Below are 25221 nucleotides of genomic sequence, written 5' to 3' on the forward strand. Positions count from 1 at the left end.
AAGCGAAGGGAGCTTGAGGAAGTTAAACTGACGAATACAAAGCCGTCCGACGCCATAGTGGACACATAGGTTTAGGGTCTCGTTTTAACAAAATTGGATGAACAGATTCACAAGAATGTTGAGCATGCGGAGAGGACAGTGAAATGCTGGAATATTATCTATGCCATTGAAAGACTCTCAGAAACACAGTTTGGATTCTAAACAGATGATAATTCTTTTCATAGATGGCTATATAAGATTTCGGTAACAAATTTTTAAAAGAAAATCAGCGAACAACGGGTCCAATAACCTAATTCAGAGGAATGTAGAGCATAAGGAGAGAACAGTAAAACGCTGGAATACTTTCCCTGTCATTGCCGGGCTTTCTTCGAAAAACAAGATATAGTATAATTTATCCCTCAAGAATATTTTAGGGAACATTAACCAGGAATCCGAGTTCCTTTATATTGGGCAATATTTCATTTCATAGATCGCTATATACGCTATGAAATAGTTCATTTTGTTATTCAAAAATGTACTGGCTTATAAAGACAAAGTCCTTCATTGAAACGTAACAATTTCCTTGAACTGTCGGGTTTTTTGAAACAAACTTTTAATAGAAATGTTTTGAAACTATTTGATGTACATTAGTTGTTACATCTCCAGCATTATCCTACAAATAGATTTAGTCACTTTTTTGATTGACATAACATGATAATTAAATGTTAAATTATTGTTATAAGGGAAATTAAAAAGTATGGGACAATAGGCCTATAAAGTACTTATTAAAACAAGATTATATAGAAATATTACACCGATTCAAAACAAAAATCTTTTAAAATGACATGATCAGGACCATAACTCAGCTCACTAGCAAGAGAAGAGTCCGAAAACTTTGACGCATTTCGCTTTACAGCTACAAACGATAGATTCAAAACAGATTCTAATAATCAGAAAATTGAATCTCTAAAGAAACGACTTCAGGATATCACTCATTTTCTCTGCCACTCCCAAACCCTAACACGCTAGCCAACCACTTATCTGAGGTGATTATCCGAAGGATATACTCTTTTATTAGTGCAACAAAGTTGTTTGAATCCAGCCTAATTTGGTTGACTCTTTCTCTTTACAGGCATCATAAAGGGATCAATGTGATGAAATAAAGTATTACCAGTGAAGAAATCACATAGACCTGCTAAACAAACGTATATCTTCAAAATTGCGCCATATCTCATCTCAGTGAGAGGAGAGATCGATTCGTATTACGAAAAATACTTTTACTCGTTCTGCGGAATGGTTCCAAGAACTATTCCTTAATCAATAATAAACAAGTTTATTCAAAATATTAGGAAAAATTGTATTAGTTCTACAACAAGTTATAGAACTCATGATTATAGCCTTTAATGTTTCAGTTTGGCATGATACTTGTTCTTTGGAAGCGTTGTGGTGTCGACAGTAGTTCTGTGAAAAGGTTTTGGAATCAATCTTTAATCAATGATAAGCATTCCAGGAAATTTTATATTAGTTCCAAGTTCAAGAACTTATGATTATAGCCAGTATCTCTTCAGTTTGTTGTGAGGACTAATGATGTTTTGAAACGCTTTCAATGTTCTTTGAAAGCGTTTCGTTTCGAAACTCATTCTATGAAACAGTTCTTGAACCAGTTCTTTAATCAATGATAAGCATCCCAGAAAATTGTATATTAGTTCCATGTTCAAAAACTTATGATTATAGCCAGTATCTCTTCAGATTGTTGTGAGGACCAATGATCTTTTCAAACGTTTCCAATGTTGTTTGGAAGCCTTTCGCTTCGAAACTCATTCTATGGAACGGTTCTTGAACTAGTTCTTTAATCAACGATTTTTGTTCGAATTTGTCAATCTGAGAACTAGTTCCAGAGAATCTTTAGAGAACATATATATACTTGACTTAGAGCTGTTCTTGAACTAATTCTTCTACCGGTGATTTTTGTTTCAAATTATTAATATTGGATCCATTATTTTTTAATCAATAAAATTACGATCATAGCCTTTACTTGTACAGTTTGTTGTGGGGTCCAATGATTTTTGTTTAAAATTACCTCCTTTGATATTTGTTCTTTCAGGAACTAGTTCTTTAATCAATGATTTTGTTCGAATTTATCATCTTGAGAACTAAGTAGTTCATGGAAAACTTAAGAGAACATACATACTGGTGCATTGAGCTGCTCGGGAACTAGTTCTGTTCTTTTGAAATTAGTCCTTTAATCAATGATTTTTATTCGAATTTTTCACCTTGAGAACTTGAGTTCTAGGGAAGCTTTAGAGAACTTATACAACTGCATTAGAACTGTTCAGGAACTAGTTCTGTTATCAGCAATTTCCAAAGAAGAGTCGAAACTCGTTCTATGGAACGGTTCTTGAACTAGTTCTTTAATCAATAATTTTTGTTCGCCTTTAAGAATCTTGAGAACTAGTTCTCGAGAAGCTTAGAGCTGTTGTGGAACTACTTATTTTATCATGCTGTTCAATTTCTCACATATCTGGATAATTCAAAGAAGTTCCAAGAAGTTGTTTCGGAACTAGTATGCGTTTCATTGATCTAGTGTATTACTGATTCCTTGAAAACTCCTTTGGAAACACAACAATCTTCCACATAACGAGTTCTGTTTGTAATCGCAATATGACTAGTTCCTTGGATGTTATTCAAGATTCTGTTTGCACTAGTTCTAGAACTAATTTTGTTGGACAAATTCAACAAATTTTATTACATTCAAATAAATCTTTTACACATTATTAAGGATTCCCTCTCTTAAACAATATAATGTTTTGCTCTCAACCAAACATATGTTCAGTTTATTAAGAATTCACTTTGTTTTAATTAAAATTTAATTAATATTTTTATTATTTAATTTATTTCCTAGAGCTTTGAGTAATTTTTTTAATTATTTTTTAACAATTGTTTATGTTAAATATACAAAAAAAAAAACAATTCTCTTTTGCCTTAAAAAAAGAGAGATAAAATATGGAGAAAAAAACACTTATTAGAGATGTTTATATGTTGTTGTTGTTGCTGTTGGAAAGGAAGAGTAAAGATTAGGGAGATTTTTATTTGCTTCTTCTTCTGCTTTTTGGTATTTTAATATATTTTTTGTTTATAACACTTGATATTATTTTTTCTGGTTGTTGTTGCTGTAGAGTAATGAAAAAGGGGAGCAGTGTAACAACTACAACAACAACAAATATTAGATGAAACAGTACACACACACACTTTTACACACAGGAGAAAATTTAATTGTGAAAAAAGAACAACAACAACAACAAGGCACAATTATAAAGTAAAAAATTCCAAAACAGAATTATGAATCATTCTCCAAAAAAAGCTGAAAAAAAACTTAAAACACTTTTCAACAGCTTTTTTTTTCGGGGGGTTTTTTACTTATTTTAATCAGATACACAATTTTTAAATTATTTTTTTATGTAAATATTTCCACAACTTATTTTTCTTTATTTAAATTTCTAATTATTCTTTCAATTTACATTTTTTCCTTTAACACTTAAAGAAACGGAAACGGATGATACTTTTAAGCAGTTTGAAACTTTTAACTATATTAACACTTCTACCACTAATAAATTTTCTTTAATTAACCTTTAAATTTATTTAAAACAAAACTTTAACGATTTTCTTTAACTTAATTTAAGAAAATTTCTTTTTTTTTTTTTTGGTGCCGCCCTTTGCAAACTTTCAATGGACTAGTTGGCTGGCTGGCTAACGGTGTCTACGTCTGTTAAGAGTCACACGGTGCGTATGAATCTTTTGCTCTTAGGAAAACGCATTCACTGACTAGAATCAAGGAATACTAACAAACACAGTAATACATCTACCATAAGAATATTGAAAACATAACGAAAAAGGCAAAAAAGCAACAACAACTACAACTTTAACGAAGACAAAAAACGACCACGAGTAAAATCGTTGTTGTATTCGTTAGTTGAGTGTATGTATATATGTGTGAGTATAACCATAAAAAAAGTACCAAACAGGGTTGCGTATAAATGATATAGAAATAGTACCTTTTTGGGAAGTTCTTTAGTACAAATATTATACCATTTTCTGAACTATAGAATAGTCTATAGGCTAGACTATAGAACATTCTTTAGACTGGACTACAGAATAGTCTTTAGACTGGACTACAAAATAGTCTATAATCTGGACTAGAGAATAGTCTATAGTCAGGACTATTAAATAATCCATAGTTTGAACTATAGAATATTCTATAGTCTGGACTATAGAATAGTCTATAGTCTGGACTACAGAATAGTCTATAGTCTGGACTATGGAACAGTCTATAGTCTGGACTATAGAATAGTCTTTAGTCTGAACTATAGAATAGTCTATAGTCTGGACTATAGAATAGTCTATAGTCTGGACTATAGAATAGTTTATAGTCTGGACTATAGAATAGTCTATAGTCTGGACTATAGAATAGTCTATAGTCTGGACTATAGAATAGTCTATAGTCTGGACTATATAATAGTCTATAGTCTGGACTATAGAATAGTCTATAGTCTGGACTATAGAATAGTCTATAGTCTGGACTATAGAATAGTCTATAGTCTGGACTATAGAATAGTCTATAGCCTGGACTATAGAATAGTCTATAGTCTGGACTATAGAATAGTCTATAGTCTGGACTATAGAATAGTCTATAGTCTGGACTATAGAATAGTCTATAGTCTGGACTATAGAATAGTCTATAGTCTGGACTACAGAATAGTCTATAGTCTGGACTATAGAATAGTCCATAGTCTGGACTATAGAATAGTCCATAGTCTGGACTATAGAATAGTCTATAGTCTGGACTATAGAATAGTCTATAGTCTGGACTATAGAATAGTCTATAGTCTGGACTATAGAATAGTCTATAGTCTGGACTATAGAATAGTCTATAGTCTGGACTATAGAATAGTCCTATAGTCTGGACTATAGAATAGTCTATAGTCTGGACTATAGAATAGTCTATAGTCTGGACTATAGAATAGTCTATAGTCTGGACTATAGAATAGTCTATAGTCTGGACTATAGAATAGTCTATAGTCTGGACTATAGAATAGTCTATAGTCTGGACTATAGAATAGTCTATAGTCTGGACTATAGAATAGTCTAAAGTCTGGACTATAGAATAGTCTATAGTCTGGACTATAGAATAGTCTTTAGTCTGGACTATAGAATAGTCTTTAGTCTGGACTATAGAATAGTCTATAGTCTGGACTATAGAATAGTCTATAGTCTGGACTATAGAATAGTCTATAGTCTGGACTATAGAATAGTCTATAGTCTGGACTATAGAATAGTCTATAGTCTGGACTATAGAATAGTCTATAGTCTGGACTATAGAATAGTCTATAGTCTGGACTATAGAACAGTCTATAGTCTGGACTATAGAACAGTCTATAGTCTGGACTATAGAATAGTCTATAGTCTGGACTATAGAATAGTCTATAGTCTGGACTATAGAACAGTCTATAGTCTGGACTATAGAACAGTCTATAGTCTGGACTATAGAACAGTCTATAGTCTGGACTATAGAGCAGTCTATAGTCTGGACTATAGAGCAGTCTATAGTCTGGACTATAGAGCAGTCTATAGTCTGGACTATAGAACAGTCTACAGTCTGGTTTATAGAACAGTCTATAGTCTGGACTATATAATAGTCTATAGCCTGGACTATAGAACAGTCTATAGCCTGGACTATTGAACAGTCTTTAGTCTAGACTATAGAACAGTTTATAGTTTGGACTATAGAACAGTCAGCAGACTGTACTATATAAAAGGCTATAGTCTGGATTATAGAATAGTCTATAGTCTGGATTATAGAATAGTCTATAGTCTGGATTATAGAATAGACGATAGTCTGGACTATAGAATAGTCTACAGTCTGGACTATAGAACAGTCTATAGTCTGAACCATAGAACAGTCTATAGCCTGGACTATAGAACAGACTATAGACCAGACTATAGACTGTTCTATAGACCAGACTATAGACTATTCTATAGACCAGACTATAGACTATTCTATAGTCCAGACTATAGACTATTCTATAGTCCAGACTATAGACTATTCTATAGTCTAGTCCAGACTATAGTCTAGTCCAGACTATAGTCTAGTCCAGACTATAGACTATTCTATAGTCCAGACAATAGACTATTCTATAGTCCAGACTATAGACTATTCTATAGTCCAGACTATAGACTATTCTATAGTCCAGACTATAGACTATTCTATAGTCCAGACTATAGACTATTCTATAGTCCAGACTATAGACTATTCTATAGTCCAGACTATAGACTATTCTATAGTCCAGACTATAGACTATTCTGTAGTCCAGACTATAGACTATTCTATAGTCCAGACTATAGACTATTCTATAGTCCAGACTATAGACTATTCTATAGTCCAGACTATAGACTATTCTATAGTCCAGACTATTGACTATTCTATAGTCCAGACTATTGACTATTCTATAGTCCAGACTATAGACTATTCTATAGCTCAGACTATAGACTATTCTATAGCTCAGACTATAGACTACTCTATAGCCGAGAGTCTATAGTCTGGACTATAGAATAGTCTATTGTGTGGACTATAGGATAGTCTATAATAGGAACTATAGGCTATTCATAGTATGGGCTATAGAACACTATACAATCTGAACTGAATAATGTATATTTTGGATACAGAAATTAACATTTTCAACTAATACATTTCAGTTTTAAATTGTTCCCTAACATTCCCATAATAAGTACTTTTGAATTCCCTGGTACTATAGCGAATGAACCAAAGAATGAACAAGATAAAGTATGTAAGTATGTATTAGTAGATTAATAAAAACCGAAAAAAAATAATAGCAAATAATGGAGAACAATTTTCCATGGAGTATTAAAAAAAAATCATTGAACAATAAAACAGCATACGGAAAGACATCAGAAGCAGCAGGCACCAATGTCAGAAAGAACACTTGTTAAACAATATAAAGAAAAACAGCTAAATATTAGACTACTCTCACCACGTCCAATGGTGGAGTGTTCTCTGCTGCAATGCGCATAATCCGTTATTATAAACTCAATAATTTTTTACTCCCTCTCTCAGGGTATGAGAAATAAAAGTACACAAAATGTGTAAAAAGTACTTATATATTCCAGCGATTTTATGAGGAGTTAATGTATCCCAGTAGGGGATAGTATTTTTCTCAAATGTCTAACTACTAGTTTTACGCAAATTTATTCGAGTCACTTGACACTTACAATCTCTTTATAATGCAAAGAGGAAGGAAGCTAATCTCTCTCACCCTAATGCAAAGAGGAAGTCAATCGCCACTTTAGTGTCCCCAAGTAATGTATATAGACGTTAATTCAATTGCTCATTTGTAATCGGATTTAAGATAAGTATCTTTTTGGAAGAGAATATTATTTATAACTAGAGACCACCCAGCTATTTCCGAACTACCGGGAAATGTATGTATATGTTGGTACCTTATTTTTTCTGTACAACATGAGTATTAAATCATAATTAATGTATGACGTACTTTGTTGGTACAAATATTCCGCACATTTATTTGTACAAGCGATTTTTTCTTTTGCTAAATTTGTATAAGAAAATAAAAACATTAAACGTAGTTTTTTTCTCTATTTTATGGACTCATATTTATTTCACAATAAGTATGTTTTAAGAGTAATTATCCTGGGAAAAATTGTCAGAAATGTGTTTGAATTCCGACAAAGGTTTTTATAGGGAAAATACAAACAACTTTCTAGTTTTTATGAAATTTAATGCTACGGTCAAATAGAGAACCAGGAAAAACTATAATAGTTCCACAACTAGCTCTAGAATCTGCCTTGCAACCAATTCTGTGGAAGTGCTCTATAGCCGCCTTTCTGTAACCAGTTTAATCATCCATGATTTTCTTTTTAAAAAGTTTTGGTTCAATTTATGTCGACTAGTTATGTACATACAGTTATAGAAAACTGCTGATAAATTATATTTGGATTCATTCAACCGCAGCTAAACGTGATATTTTTTAAATTCAATATTTATTTCCGCTAAATTCATTCATAACTAAAGTTTACGAATCATTTTTATTATGGAATGATTTTGGTATGTTGACGTTATTTTTAAACCGTTTCCAAAATGCTGTTTAATAAGAAGTAATCTGTCTATAATCTGGACTACAGAATAGTCTATAATCTGGACTACAGAACTGTCTATAATCTGGACTATAGAAGAACTGTCTAAAGTCTGAACTATAGAACTGTCTATAGTCTGGACTATAGAACTGTCTACAGTCTGGACTATGGAATTGTCTATAGTCTGGACTATAGAACTGTCTATAGTCTGGAATATAGAACTGTCTATAGTCTGGACTATAAAACTGTCTTTAGTCTGGACTATAGAACTGTCAATAGTCTAGACTATTAAATAGTCTTTAGTCTGGACTACAGTCTGAAGAATACAGTCTATAGAATAGTCTATAACCTGGACTATAAAATAGTCTATAGTCTGGACTATAGAATAGTCTATAGTCTGGACTATAGAATAGTCTATAGTCTGGACTATAGAATAGTCTATAGTCTGGACTATAGAATAGTCTATAGTCTGGACTATAGAATAGTCTATAGTCTGGACTATAGAATAGTCTATAGTCTGGACTATAGAATAGTCTATAGTCTGGACTATAGAATAGTCTATAGTCTGGACTATAGAATAGTCTATAGTCTGGACTATAGAATAGTCTATAGTCTGGACTATAGAATAGTCTATAGTCTGGACTATAGAATAGTCTATAGTCTGGACTATAGAATAGTCTATACTCTGGACTATAGTATAGTCTATAGTCTGGACCATAAAATGTTCTATAGTCTGAGCTATATAATAGTCTATAGTTTGGGTTATAGAATAGTCTATAGTCTGGACCATAGTCTGGACTATAGAATGTCTATAGTCTGGACTAAAGAACAGTCTATAGTCTCGACTATAGCACAGTCTATAGTCAGGACTATAGAACAGTCTATAGTCTGGACTATAGAACAGTCTATAGTCTGGACTATAGAACAGTCAGTCTATAGTCTGGACTATAGAACAGTCTATAGTCTGGACTATAGAACAGTCTATAGTCTGGACTATAGAACAGTCTATAGTCTGGACTATAGAACAGTCTATAGTCTGGACTATAGAACAGTCTATAGTCTGGACTATAGAACAGTCTATAGTCTGGACTATAGAACAGTCTATAGTCTGGACTATAGAACAGTCTATAGTCTGGACTATAGAACAGTCTATAGTCTGGACTATAGAACAGTCTATAGTCTGGACTATAGAACAGTCTATAGTCTGGACTATAGAACTGCACTATAGCTCTGTCTATAGAACTGCACTATAGCACTGTCTACAGACATTTTAAGGTGTTGCTTATTATGTAGGAATCCTTTATAGTCCTTTATTATTCTTAAAGAAATAATATAGAACAAGTGTCATCAAAAAGTATTTTATTTGAGTTTAGTTTTTTTTTTTATATGGGCAACAACCAAAAGTTTCAAAAGGTAATAAAAACTTTCAACACATACATATAAGGCTGTAAATAAGGACACTCACACACATCAGCTAAAGGACATTTAGTGTATTGTGCGTGTTTAAGAAATTTGTTAGAAGTTAGTTGTCCCCGTTGTGACTTTATTCTTTTGTTAATTATGTATCCAAAATTAAAAAACAACAACAATAAAAATTATAAAAGTTTTGTAGAAAAAAAGAAGGTCAGTGAACTTTTTTTTATATTATTTTTATACAACTTTCTTGCGTTAAATAATGTTTGGCCACATGTTAATCTTTGAATAATTTATTAAAATTAAACCTTTAAACATGATTTTATGAGAAAAAATAAAATTAAAGTAGTTTTCCCTTTTTTTTGATACTTAAATTTTACTGCATAAGAAACTAAGACACACAAGTTAGAATTTATTATGTTACCTTTTTTTATATAATACAGAATAATATTAAGTTTTTCCTTGTTGTCATAGAAATAATTGTATCATTAAATATTTATCATCTAGTATAATCCTTAAACATAATTAGGTGAAATTAATATTTTGTTATCAACTACATTACAGTACTGCACAAAAGTTGTCATCTCATCAAAAGATAAATGATACAATTTGATAACATATCTTTACATATTCACTATAACACATGTCATGTCATCACATGATGTGATAAATTAAATTTTTTGTTTAAAGAAAACTGACATCAAAGTCAATTAATTTATACGTATCAAAATTATTTTAATTGTTTGTGTTTTAAATCGAATTCAATTGAATTTGCTTTATAAAGTCAAGTGGTTGACTATTATTTATTCGCAGTTTTTGGTCTAACATAATTTAATTAATATTAAAATGATTCGGACGCAAAGTTAAATCTACTACAGTCGGTATTTGGGAACATCAAAATGGTCTTGCTCTGTGACAGTAGACCGATCTATAGACTATTCTATAGTCTAGACTATAGACTTATATGTAGTCTTGACTATAGACTTATCTGTAGTCTTGATTATAGACTGATCTATAGTCTTGACTATAGACTGATCTATAGTCTTGACTATAGACTGATCTATAGCCTTGACTAAGACTGATCTATAGTCTTGACTATAGACTGATCTATAGTCTTGACTATAGACTGATCTATAGTCTTGACTATAGACTGATCTATAGTCTTGACTATAGACTGATCTATAGTCTTGACTATAGACTGATCTATAGTCTTGACTATAAACTGATCTATAGTCTTAACTATAGACTGATCTATAGTCTTGACTATAGACTGATCTATAGTCTTGACTATAGACTGATCTATAGTCTTGACTATAGACTGATCCATAGTCTTGACTATAGACTGATCTATAGTCTTGACTATAGACTGATCTAAAGTCTTGGCTATAGACTAATCTATAGTTTGCTGATTAACTATAGACTGAACTATAGTCTTGACTATAGACTGATCTATAGTCTTGACTATAGACTGACCTATAGTCTTGACTATAGACTGATCCATAGTCTTAACTATAGACTGATCTGTAGTCTTGACTGTAGACTGATCTATAGTCTTAACTATAGACTTATCCACAGTCTTGACTATAGACTGATCTATAGTCTTGACTATAAACTGATCTAAAGTCTTGACTATAGACTAATCTATAGTTTGCTGATTAACTATAGACTGATATATAGTCTTGACTAGAGACTGATCTATAGTCTTGACTAGAGACTGATCTATAGCCTTGACTAAGACTGATCCATAGTCTTGACTATAGACTGATCTATAGTCTTGACTATAAACTGACCTATAGTCTTAACTATAGACTGATCTATAGTCTTGACTATAGACTGATCTATAGTCTTGATTATAGACTGATTTATAGTCCTGATTATAGACTGATTTATAGTCCTGATTATAGACTGATTTGTGGTCTTGACTATAGACTGATCTAAAGTCTTGAGTATAGACTGATCTATAGTCTTGACTATAGACTAATCTATAGTATTGACTATAGACTGAACTATAGTATTGACTATTGACCGATTTATAATCTTGACTATAGAGTGAACTATAGTCTTGACTATAAACTGAACTATAGTTTTGACTATAGACTGAGCTATAGTCTTGACTATAGACTGATCTATAGTCTTGATTATAGACTGATTTATAGTCCTGATTATAGACTGATTTATAGTCCTGATTATAGACTGATTTGTGGTCTTGACTATAGACTGATCTAAAGTCTTGACTATAGACTGATCTATAGTCCTGACTATAGACTAATCTATAGTATTGACTATAGACTGAACTATAGTATTGACTATTGACCGATTTATAATCTTGACTATAGAGTGAACTATAGTCTTGACTATAGAGTGAACTATAATCTTGACTATAGACTGAACTATAGTCTTGACTTTAAACTGAACTATAGTTTTGACTATAGACTGAGCTATAGTCTTGACTATAGACTGATCTATAGTCTTGATTATAGACTGATTTATAGTCCTGATTATAGACTGATTTATAGTCCTGATTATAGACTGATTTGTGGTCTTGACTATAGACTGATCTAAAGTCTTGAGTATAGACTGATCTATAGTCTTGACTATAGACTGATCTATAGTCTTGACTATAGACTGATCTGTAGTCTTGACTTTAGATTGATCTATAGTCTTGACTATAGTCTGATATATAGTCTTGACTATAAACTGATCTATAGTCTTGACTATAGACTAATCTATAGTCTTGACTATAGACTGATCTATAGTCTTGACTATAGACTGATCTATAGTATTCTTTATAGACTGATCTACAGTCTTAACTATAGACTGATCTATAGTTTTGACTATAGACTGATCTATAGTCTTGACTATAGACTGACCTATAGTATTGACTATAAATTGATTTAAAGTAATGGCTGTAGACTGACCCATAGTCTGATAGACTATGATCTAATTACTGACTGTTTCAGACAACTTATCTTAAGAACCTAATTTACTCTATTTTCAGGCAATTGCTGCCCTTTTCACACTATCACTGAAGTATTCCATTATTTATGCAACCGTTCATCTGAAGAAACTGTGCAGTAGAAATAACATTTAAAAAATTACTTAAATTTTATTGCATTCAGACATCAATTATAACATAAAAGACATGCCTTAATTTGCTGTCAATTGTTAAGTAAAAAATATTGATTGCTGCCATTTCTTTCACTGTCTTTATTAAAAAAAAAAACTGTCATATTTATAATTTAAAGTCACTCTACATATGAACACGTCAAGAAGATGATGATGAACATCATCATATGTTAAAAAACGAACCTATATAAAGAAAAGTCATTAAAATAGTTGAACGTGAGTGAGTGTGAGTAGAAAGAAGATGCTTCAGAATAAAATTCCATTAAATTGCTTGTTAACCTTTTAATCTTTTATCACGTTATTAAACTAAACAAAGAACAAACAAAAAACTACAAACTTATATTCGTACTTGAACATTTCTATAAACGTTAAATGACAATAAAAAAAAAGAATCTCTGTATTCATATTTCATTTACATTTTACTCGAGTTCTATGTACGATGGTTCCGTATTCTATGGATTCCATTCATAATTTGTGTTGTTTGTAGTTGGATTGCTGCAACTATTGACAGTTTGTTTGACTAATTACTTCCATGTTTAAACTTAATTAAGATCTGGATGATATTTTCTTGTGTTATCTTTTTTTGTTATTTATTTACGAATGCAGTTTCAATTACAAACATAGAATAAGTAAGGAATGTTCTTGTTGTTAGTAGGGGTATTCAGTTTCAATTGAAAATGTTATACAGAAGTAAACTTAGTTCCATATAGACTTTAAATCGAAATATCATTACGTTATTATTAATTTCATTAACTATTTTAAATCTCCTTTGCTCGATGAAGTGAATACCCCTACTGTATTGGTATATGACTACATGTATAACCTTTTTAATGTTTTGGATGAGTGAAACAATGGCCAAAAGGTTATCTATAGTGTATGGAAATTAGAAGAGTATTCGAAATATATAAAACAAATAAAAGGAAATGCTGCAAACTCATGGGAACAAACAGTTCTAGTTCATCTGTAAATATTTTGACAATTTGAATACGTTTTTTAGGGTTTATTTTGTATTAAAGCAAACTAAACAAAAACAGATTTTGATGGAAATAAGGTATTTGTTCGGAACAAACGATTTCATAATACGAAGGTTATTGTTGTAAATAAAAAGAAAATGTTGCTCTATAAACAGACAATTTTTCTATAGATAGTTTGTTGTCTGAGCAAAGAAAATTCTTCTTCAAAAGTTAGAAATTTTGTCTAAAACAGAGCAAATTTTTCTACAGAAAAGTTGTCTAAAACAGAGCAAATTTTTCTATAAGAAAGTTGTCTGATACGGAGCAACTTTTTCTATAAAAAAGTTGTCTGAAACAGAGCAACTTTTTCTATACAAAGGTTGTCTAAAACAGAGCAAATTTATCTATAGAAAAATTGCCTAAAACAGAGCAACTTCTTCTATAGATAAGTTGTCTAAAACAAAACAACTTTTTCTACAGAAAAGTTGTCTAAAACAAAACAACTTTTTCTATAGAAAAGTTGTCTCATACAGAGCAACTTTTTCTATAGAAAAGTTGTGTAAAACCGAACAACTTTTTCTATAGAAAAGTTGCCTAAAACAGAGCAACTTTTTCAATAAAAGGTTGTCTAAAACAGAGTAACTTTTTCTATAGATAAGTTGTCTAAAACAGATCAACTTTATCTATAGAAAAGTTGTCTAAAACAGAGCAACTTTTAATATAAAAAAGTTGTCTAAAATAGAGCAACTTTTACTATAAAAAAGTTACCTAAAACAGAGCAACTTTTTCTATAGAAAAGATGCCTAAAACAGAGTAACTTTTTCTATAGAAAAGTTGTCTGATACAGAGCAACTTTTTCTATAGAAAAGTTGTCTGATACAGAGCAACTTTTTCTATAGAAAAGTTGTCTGATACAGAGCAACTTTTTCTATAGAAAAGTTGTCTGATACAGAGCAACTTTTTCTATAGAAAAGTTGTCTGATACAGAGCAACTTTTTCTATAGAAAAGTTGTCTGATACAGAGCAACTTTTTTTATAGAAAAGTTGTCTGATACAGAGCAACTTTTTCTATAGAAAAGTTGTCTGATACAGAGCAACTTTTTCTATAGAAAAGTTGTCTGATACAGAGCAACTTTTTCTATAGAAAAGTTGTCTGATACAGAGCAACTTTTTCTATAGAAAAGTTGTCTGATACAGAGCAACTTTTTATATAGGAAAGTAGTCTGAAACAGAGCAACATTTTATATAGGAAAGTAGTCTGAAACAGAGCAACTTTTTTTTATAGAAAAGTTGTTTGAAACAGCGCAATTTCTATAGAAAAGTCGTCAAAACAGAGTAACTTTTTCTATTGAAAAGTTGTCTTAAAGACAGTAACTTTTTCTATAAAAGAATTTTCTAAAAGAGAGCAACTTTTTCTATAAAAAAGTTGTCTACAACATTTTCAGAAAACTTTACTTTAAAAAAAGTTTATTTGCATTTTTTTGGCAATTTAAGTTTAAAACTTTAATCAAAATTCAACTATATGTTAGTGACATGACTAAAACTAGTTGAGTATATGTTTTATCTCAACTGTCGGTTTGTTGTCTTTATCATTGAAAGTAGTAGCAACAAATGAAGACAACAACGTTTTAAAAACGAAACGGACAAGCAGGCAGACCAGCTTGGCAAACAATTATTCAAAATGGCCAAAAGACTTCCGTTTGTTGCATATTGAAAAGTGTTTGTTTTTATTTTATATTTTTCTTCATTTGTTTTCTTTCGTTTAGCCAGGCACAGACAAGCAAGCAAGCCTTGTAGATTGTTTCCGTTTCCAAAAAAAAAAAAGACAACAAAATGGTGCTCACTACCACAGCCTTATTGAAAGTAAAAAAAGGTAGAATTGCATTGCATGCTATACATGCTAGAGTGGTCAAAGGAAACAGCAACAGCAGCAAAGTTGTTATGGAAATAAAGAAAAAAAAGTCAGACACAAATTGGTAAACACATGGCATAACAAAGCACAGTGGAGCAACTTGGTATATTAGACAGTATTTTAAAGCTCAAATAATTTATATTTATGAGCTGTCAAAGTGGTATTGTTTGTCCCACTGTATAAAAGTTTGTTTGGTAGTGTATGTCCGTTTTCCAGTTTTCTTTTTTTGCTTTTGAGTATGTTCTCATTACGTGGTCCTTCTGTATTGACAGCAACAGAACAACTTGTTATACACACAAAGGCAAGTCAAAGTTATCCTTAAGTGCAGAACATTTACACAATATGTTGTTAGACCTGGCAGTTTTAAAGGCAGTAGTACTCTTTTTGATTAGAATTTTTGGACGAATAACTATTTACATGCTTAAGTTCAATTTATACACCTAATACATATACATATAAACTGATCTATAGTATTGACTATAAACTGATCTGTAGTCTTGACAATAGACTGATCTATAGTCTTGACTATAGACTGATTTATAGTTTTGACTGTAGACTGATCTATAGTTTGACTATAGAGTGATCTATAGTACTGGATATAGATTGATTTATAGTATTGACTATAGACTGATCTGTAGTCTTGACTATAAACTATTAACTAATAATTGAGTATAGACTGATCTATAGTTTGACTATAGACTGATCTATAGCCTTGACTATAGACTGATCTATAGTCTTGACTATAGACTGATCTATAGTCTTGACTATAGACTGATCTATAGTCTTGACTATAGACAGTTCTATAGTCTTAACTATAGACTGATATATAGGTTTGCCTATAGACTGATCTATAGTCTTACCTATAGACTGATCTATAGTCTTACCTATAGACTGATCTATAGTCTTACCCATAGACTGATCTATAGTCTTAACCATAGACTGATCTATATTCTTGACTATAGACTGATCTATAGTCTTGACTATAGACTGATCTATAGCCTTGACTATAGACTGTTCTATAGTCTTGACTATAGACTGGTCTATAGGTTTGACTATAGACTGGTCTATAGTCTTGACTATAGACTGGTCTATAGTCTTGACTATAGACTGATCTATAGTCTTTACTATAGACTGATTTATAGTCTTGACTATAGACTAATCTATAGTCTTGACTATAGACTAATCTATAGTCTTGACTATAGACTGATTTATAATCTTGACTATAGACCGATCTATGGTCTTGACTATAGACCGATCTATAGTCTTGACTATAGACCGATCTATAGTCTTGACTATATGCCGATCTATAGTCTTGACTATAGACCGATCTATAGTCTTGACTGTAGGCCGATCTATAGTCTTGACTATCTATAGTCTAGACTGATCTATAGTCTTAACCATAGACTGGTCTACAGTCTTGACTATAGACTGGTCTACAGTCTTGACTATAGACTGATCTATAGTCTTTACTATAGACTGATTTATAGTCTCGACTATAGACTAATCTATAGTCTTGACTATAGACAGATTTATAGTCTTGACTATAGAATGATCTATAGTCTTGACTATAGAATGATCTATAGTCTTGACTATAGAATGATCTATAGTCTTGACTATAGAATGATCTATAGTCTTGACAATAGAATGATCTATAGTCTTGACTATAGAATGATCTATAGTATTGACTATAGACTTATCTATAGTCTTGACTATAGATTGATCTATAGTCTTGACTATAAAATGATCTATAGTCTTGACTATAGACTGATCTATAGTCTTGACTATAGACTGATCCATAGTCTTGACTATAGACTGATCTATATTCTTGACTTCAGACTGATCTATAGTCTACACAAATTCCAAATTAAGTTTCTTTGCTTCTCAGTATTATACAATTGTTAGCCTTTATCACTACATGACATTTAAATTCAGCCACACAAACAACCCCTTTGCCGGCAGACGACCAACCCATTTATGTACATATACAACCCCATTCATCATTCTCTCTCATAGTGTAAAAAAGAAGATATTGGCACAGCGATTGTTGGTGAAAGAAGGGTTTTAATTGCATATGCCTTAGCACCTAAATATCTACTGGTAAATTTACCTTAAGTTTTGTACATTTTGTTTTGCTCATTCTTAGGTTTCAAATAGACAATTTTGTAATATAATAGGCTTGAAAAACAAAAAACTAAAACCCAAAAGTTGTTGCTTCTTAGTTTTATCCTAATGACATTTTATCCTTAATAGCTGAACATTAAACTTAACTTAAACATGCGTAATTAGCAGGAATAAGTATTTGGTGTTCATGACTACTTTCCTAAACCTTTCATAAGTTTTGGAATAATTATAATGGCTGAGCCATATTGAAAGTTTTAATAAGTTTTATTTATACTCTATTAGTGCATGAAATGGATTTTGTCTTGATGAGTATAAAATTGTTTTAAGGAATTTATCGCTGGAGTGTGAATCCCTTTTGCTAGATTTTGTTAAATGTCTTAAAAAAAAACGTTTTTTTAATTTTTCATGTGCTAATGGTTTTAGTTGTCTTCTAAGTAGTACAGATCTGCATCCTTTAGTTTATCAATTAAAATATGTTATAGAGAATATAATCTGCCCAACTTGACCAAATATTTGTTGGGTTACTACTGTGAGTGGGTGTTGGTGCGGCTTTTGTGGTAAAATTTAATTACATTAAGGTGTACATGCGTACAACACATTTATTTAATACTTGAATACAAAATATTATGTGTGAATATGCCCTACAGGATACTTAAATAGGAGTAAAGTTTCAAAAATATATATAATACTTCAATATTTAATTAGTACTTAGTTAATACTTAAATCCTTTTTTAATAATTAAATAAAATAATACAATTATTTTTGAAATTAAAGGATTTTTTAACCTTGAAAAGGAAATCGGTCAAAATAAGAATAAAATTCACTGACTATGGACTCACTATAGAATAATCTGTAATCTGACTATAAATTCAACTATAGTCCTGATTAAAGACTGATAATGGGATGATCTAAAGCCTTGACTAGACTGACTATAGTCTATGACCTATTGTCTTGACTATAGACTGATCTAAAGTCCTGACTATAAACTAATCTATAGTCTTTAGTTTCGACTATAGACTTATCAATAGCCTCGACTATATACAAATCTATAGTCCTAACCACAATCTATCCTATATATATTGACTATAGAATGATCTACAGACTTAACTATAGACCGATCTATAGTCTTGACTATAGACTAATCTATAGTTATGACTATAGACTAGTCTATAGTCTTAACGATAGACTAATCTATAGTCGATACTATAGACTGGGCCATAGTCTTGACTATAGACTAATCTGTAGTTTTGACTATAGACTGATCTATGGTCTTGACTATAGACTAATCTAAAGTCTTGACTATGGACTAATATATAGTCTTGACCACAGACTAATCTATAGTCGATACTATAAACTGGACCATAGTCTTGACTATAGACTAATCTGTAGTTTTGACTATAGACTAATCTGTAGTCTTGACTATAGACTAATATATAGTCTTGACTATAGACTAATCTATAGTTTATGCTATAGACTGGACCATAGTCTTGTCTATACACTAATCTGTAGTTTTGACTATATAATAATAAATAGATTTGACTGTAGACTACTCTATAGTCTATAGATTGGACAAAAATCTTGACTATAGACTAATCTGTAGTCTTGACTATAGACTAATCTGTAGTCTTGACTATAGACTAATCTGTAGTCTTGACTATAGACTAATCTATAGTCGATGCTATAGACTGGACCATAGTCATGACTATAGACTAATCTCTAGTTTTGACTATAGATTAATCTATAGTCTTGACTATAGACTATTCTATAGTCTTGACTATAGACTAATCTATAGTCTTGACTATAGACTAATCTATAGTCTTGACTATAGACTAATCTATAGTCTTGACTATAGACTAATCTATAGTCTTGACTATAGACTAATCTATAGTCTTGACTATAGACTAATCTATAGTCTTGACTATAGACTAATCTATAGTCTTGACTATAGAATAATCTATAGTCTTGACTATAGACTAATCTATAGTTTTGACAATAGACTAATCTATAGTCTTGACTAGAGACTAATGACTGGACCATAGTCATGACTATATACTAATCTGTAGTTTTGACTATAGAATAATATATAGTCTTGACTACAGACTAATCTATAGTCTTGACTATAGACTAATCTATAGTCTTGACTATAGACTAATCTATAGTCTTGACTATAGACTAATCTATAGTCTTGACTATAGACTAATCTTCAGTCTTGACTATAGACTAATATATAGTCGATACTATAGACTGGACCATAGTCTTGACTATAGACTGATCTATAGTCTTGCCTATAAATTGATCTATAGTCTTGACTATAGACTAATCTACAGTCTTGACTAGAGACTAATCTATAGTATTGACTAAAGACTAATTTATAGTCTTGACTATAGACTAATCTATAGTATTTACTATTGACTAATCTATTGTTTGGACTATAGACTAATATATAGTCGTGACTAAAGACTAATCTATAGTATTGACTAGAGACTAATCTATAGTCTTGCCTAGAGACTAATCTACAGACTGGTTTTTTGTCTTGACTATAGACTGAGCTATATATAGATTGATCTATGGTCTTGACTATAGACTGATCTATAGCCTTGACTAAAGACTGATCTATAGCCTTGACTATAGACTGATCTATAGTCTTGCTTTATACGGATTTATTGCCTTTACTATTGACTGGCCCCCTCTAATCAAAGTAGTGTATGCAAAAACCCACATAAATGTTTAAACATTACAAAACCTTTTGGAAAATTGTTTTCTCAAGAATATGTATCATGTGATAATAGTTTCCGAATGCTTTGATAATATATCCACAGACAACTAACTAATTACATCACAGTCGACTTGTGTCACATGTTTTTCGTTTTTCCCAATAGTAATGGTAACATTTTTATGATACTTTTAGGAGGGTGGTGGTAGAGCATGAATAATCAAGGTTGGTTTCGTTTCTTTTTTCAAGGAGAAGAATTTTTTGACAATTTCCTTTTTATGTTTCTATAGACAAAACAAATACCTTTGTTTGTAAGAAGGTTTCAATGTAAAGACGTCATCTACTACAATGATTGTTAACCAACAACCATTTTTGGCAAAAAAGAAAACGACAAATTGTGGCTTAAATATGTAAATGAAAATTGAAGAATTCAAGACTAAAAATGACAATATTTTTATGGTGTATTAATTTGGTTCTTTTGCTTGTGTATTTATAGAAGTTAAATTTATTTTGTTTGTCCTAAATATAAATGGTAAACAATAATCATTTTGCACAATAAAGAAAAATATTCGAGAACATAAAATTTAAATTAAATTTTGTGGGTTTTAAGGATAAAAATATAGAAAATAAAATTATATCATTTAGAAAATTATAGAATTTCTATATAGATTTATGTATATAAATTCGTTATATTTTATTTTGATCGATAATAATAATGATAACGAAATGATATTTAGTTTTTTTCTTTTTAAGGACTTTCTAAAGTCCTTTACAGTTTTGACTGAAATTTTAGTATTTGATTAAAATTTTTTGAAATGGACATTGGAATTGAAAAACAATGTTTTCCTTCTTTTTGCAATGACAACATGTATTGTCCTTAAAGAACAATAAAAACGGCTGCTATTGCTTGCTGCTGTGTATCGCTTGGCAGGAGAGGGTTTTTGCCCCACCAAACCAGTCATAAACCCTAACAATAACATTTCAGTCTAACAGAGTTTTCAATTCTGCCTGATACTGAGGCTACAGTTTAGTAATAAGTGCAGCAGCAAGTGCTTTTTCACAAAAAAACAAATTTTCCCTCTAGATTTTTTTTTTGAAAAAATTTCCCATTGCATGTTGAATGAATGTCTATTATAGCTGGTGTTGTTGCTATTGTTATTGTTATACTTTACCACTTTAACAAAATATACACAGACAAAAAAAAGCAATTCAAATAATTGTTGATTTTTATCTTGTCATGCTGTTCTATAGCAAATAGATTTAGCTTTCATATTTGTTGCTATTGCTGCAGTTGTTGCCAGTTGTATCGCTACTGCAATGCCTTTAGGTTTATTTAAATTATAAAAGAAAAGCTACAGCAACAGCAACAATATTTCATACACAAATCCATGTATAGATCATATTGCTGCTTGAAATATGTTCATGTATTGTTTACATGCAGTACTATGTCGACACAACCACACTAATAATAGTACAGCAATCATCAACATCATCATTGTTGTCGTTGTCGCTGTCATCAACATCAAGTACTAGTGTTAAGGGAGAGAGGAAAGATTAGCATGCAATTGCTAAAGTATGACTTAAAATTGCAGCCCTAGTAAATGAAAAAAAAACAAAACAACAGGAGCAACAATGAAACAAAGCAAACAATAGCAACAAATAATAGAAAAGTTAAGAACCTACACACTATTTCCATAGAATCTGAAAATTTCAGAAACTTTTTGTTTATAATACTGTGGATCAGTCTATGGAGTGACCTAAAGTGATTTAAGTCTTGAGTATAGACTGATCTAAAGTCTATAGACTAATCTATAGACTTGACGATATACTAATTTATAGTCTAGACTATAGACTAATCTATAGTCTGACTATAAACTGATCTATAGTATTGTCAATAGACTAATCTATAGTCTTAACTATAGAATAATCTATAGCCTTGACTATACAATAATCTACAGTCTTGACTATAGACTAATCTACAGTCTTGACTATAGAATAATCTATAGTCTTGACTATAGACTAATCTATATTCTCGACTATAGACTAATCTATAGACTGATCTGTAGTATACACTATAGACTGATCTATAGTCTTGACTAAAGACGATCTACAGTCTTGACTATAGACTAATCTCTAGTATTGGCTATGGACTAATCTATAGTATTGACTATAGACTGATCTATAATCTTGACTATAGCGAGATCTATAGTCTTGGCTACAGATTAATCCATAGTCTTGACTATAGACTAATCTAAAGTCTTGACTACAGATTGATCCATAGTCTTGACTATAGACTAATCTAAAGTCTTGACTATAGAGTAATATATCGACTTAACTATAGAGTAATCTATAGTCTTGACTATAGACTAATCTATATTCTCGACTACAGACTAATCTATAATATCGACTATAGACTAATCTATAGTCTACGCTATAGACTGATTTATAGTCTACACTATAGACTGATCTGTAGTATACACTATAGACTGATCTGTAGTATACACAATAGACTGATCTATAGTCTTGACTAAAGACGATCTACAGTCTTGACTAAAGACGATCAACAGTCTTGACTATAGACTAATCTATAGTATTGACTATAGACTGATCTATAATCTTGACTATAGCGAGATCTATAGTCTTGGCTACAGATTAATCCATAGTCTTGACTATAGACTAATATAAAGTCTTGACTATAGACTAATCTAAAGTCTTGACTATAGAGTAATATATAGACTTAACTATAGAGTAATCTATAGTCTTGACTAAAGGCTTATCTATAGTCTTGACTATAGACTAATCTATAGTCTTGACTATAGACTAATCTATAGTCTTGACTATAGGCTAATCTATAGTCTAGACTACAGACTAATCTATAGTCTTGACTATAGACTAATATATAGTCGTGACTATAGAGTAATCTATAGTCTTGACTATTGACTAATCTATAGTCTTGACTATTGACTAATCTATAGTCTTGACTGTAGACAAATCTATAGTCTTAACTATAGGTTAATCTATAGTCTTGACCATATACTAATCTATAGTATGGACTATATACTAATCTATGGTCTTGACTATATACTAATCTATAGTCTTGACTGTAGACTAATCTATAGTCTTGACTATAAACTAATCTATACTCTTGACTATAGACTAATTTATAGTTTTGACTAAAGGCTTATCTATAGTCTTGACTAATGGCTTATCTATAGTCTTGATTATAGACTAATCTATAGTCTTGGCTATAGACTAATCTATAGTCTTGACTATAGACAAATCTATAGTCTACAGACTAATCTATAGTCTTGACTATAGAGTAATCTATAGTCTGGACTATAGACTGATCTATAGTCTTGGCTATAGACTAATCTATAGTCTTGACTATAGACTAATTTATAGTCTTGACTATAGACTAATCTATAGTCTTGACTATAGTCTAATCTATAGTCTTGACTATAGACTAATTTATAGTCTTGAATATATACTAATCTATAGTTTTGACTATAGACTAATCTATAGTCTTGACTATAGAGAAATCTATAGTCTGGACTATAGACTGATCTATAGTCTTGGCTATAGACTAATCTATAGTCTTGGCTATAGACTAATCTATAGTCTTGACTATAGACTAATCTATAGTCTTGACTATAGACTAATCTATAGTCTTGACTATAGACTAATCTATAGTCTTGATTATAGACTAATCTATAGTCTTGACTATAGACTAATCTATAGTCTTGACTATAGACTAATCTATAGTCTTGACTATAGACTAATCTTTAGTCTTGATTATAGACTAATCTATAGTCTTGACTCTAGACTAATCTATAGTCTTGACTCTAGACTAATCTATAGTCTAGTGTCTTAAACTTCTTATAGTCTTCGCCATAGACTGATCTATGATCTTGTTTATATAATGATCTATAATCTTAACTATAGACTGATATATAGTCTTGACTACAGACTAATCTGTAGCCTTAACTATAAACTGATCTATTATCAGATCTATAGTATTGATTGTAGACTATGTTAAAGTCTTAATAATGAACTGATCTATAGTCATGACTAAAAATACCATTATATTCATATCGTTTAAAGATTTTCTATAGAAAGGTTGAAGAGATTTTTTCTGTAGTATTATTTTTATTTAAAAGGCACTTTTTTTTTTGGAAACAGTGTAGTTTTGCTTTTAGTTACATTTAGTTTTTAAATAACAATACAATATAACAAAGTCTTCGTCATTTAACGAGCTTTTACACTTCATCACACAATTGTTGTTGTCATTCATTTATGGCTTTATAGTATCGGTGAGTATAGTTAATAAACGACTAAGTCGACTGAAGAATAAAATCTTAAAAAAATACTCTTTGAATTACTGTGAAATTTACAAAGTTTCCTGAAAATATTTTGTTTAAAACTTATAACTTTTTGAACATTTTTTTCTCGAAAGTCTTATATTTGACTTAAGCTATTATTCCTAGTGATCATAGTTTTATAGAAAGAGTATTTTGTAGTGATTTAGTTGTTATATTCTGGCTGCTGTTGCTGATGCCGTTGCAGCTGCTAACCGTTGTTGCATATTTGTTGTTTGTATGTAAATCTAAAGTGGGGTTATAGTGTTAAATTACTTTAACTATTGCAGATGATGGTTTAGAAACAATAAAAACAATGGGGTTAAAATTTATACAGGTTAATTTATTGTGCTAGTAAATGGCACTAGAATAAAAAATCCTACTTAAATGTTATAATGTGACAATTTAAACAAGTATTACGACAGATTAGATATGTTTGTTAAATTTAACATAAAAGTGAATCTAAAACTATGATTTCGAATTTGG

The 25221-nt window shown here is 30.8% G+C and overlaps 1 protein-coding gene across 1 annotated transcript in view; it reads right to left on the reverse strand.

The window, feature by feature from the left end:
• The window catches only part of LOC119612944 (guanine nucleotide-binding protein G(o) subunit alpha-like), a 49893-nt gene that overhangs the window by 11619 nt on the left and 13053 nt on the right, over positions 1-25221 (reverse strand). The window lies entirely within an intron of this gene.

The sequence above is a fragment of the Lucilia sericata genome, unplaced genomic scaffold, assembly GCF_015586225.1.
Source record: "Lucilia sericata isolate MDLA Ls3-8-SP2 unplaced genomic scaffold, ASM1558622v1 Contig001882F_arrow, whole genome shotgun sequence".
NCBI classification, from domain to species: domain Eukaryota; kingdom Metazoa; phylum Arthropoda; class Insecta; order Diptera; family Calliphoridae; genus Lucilia; species Lucilia sericata.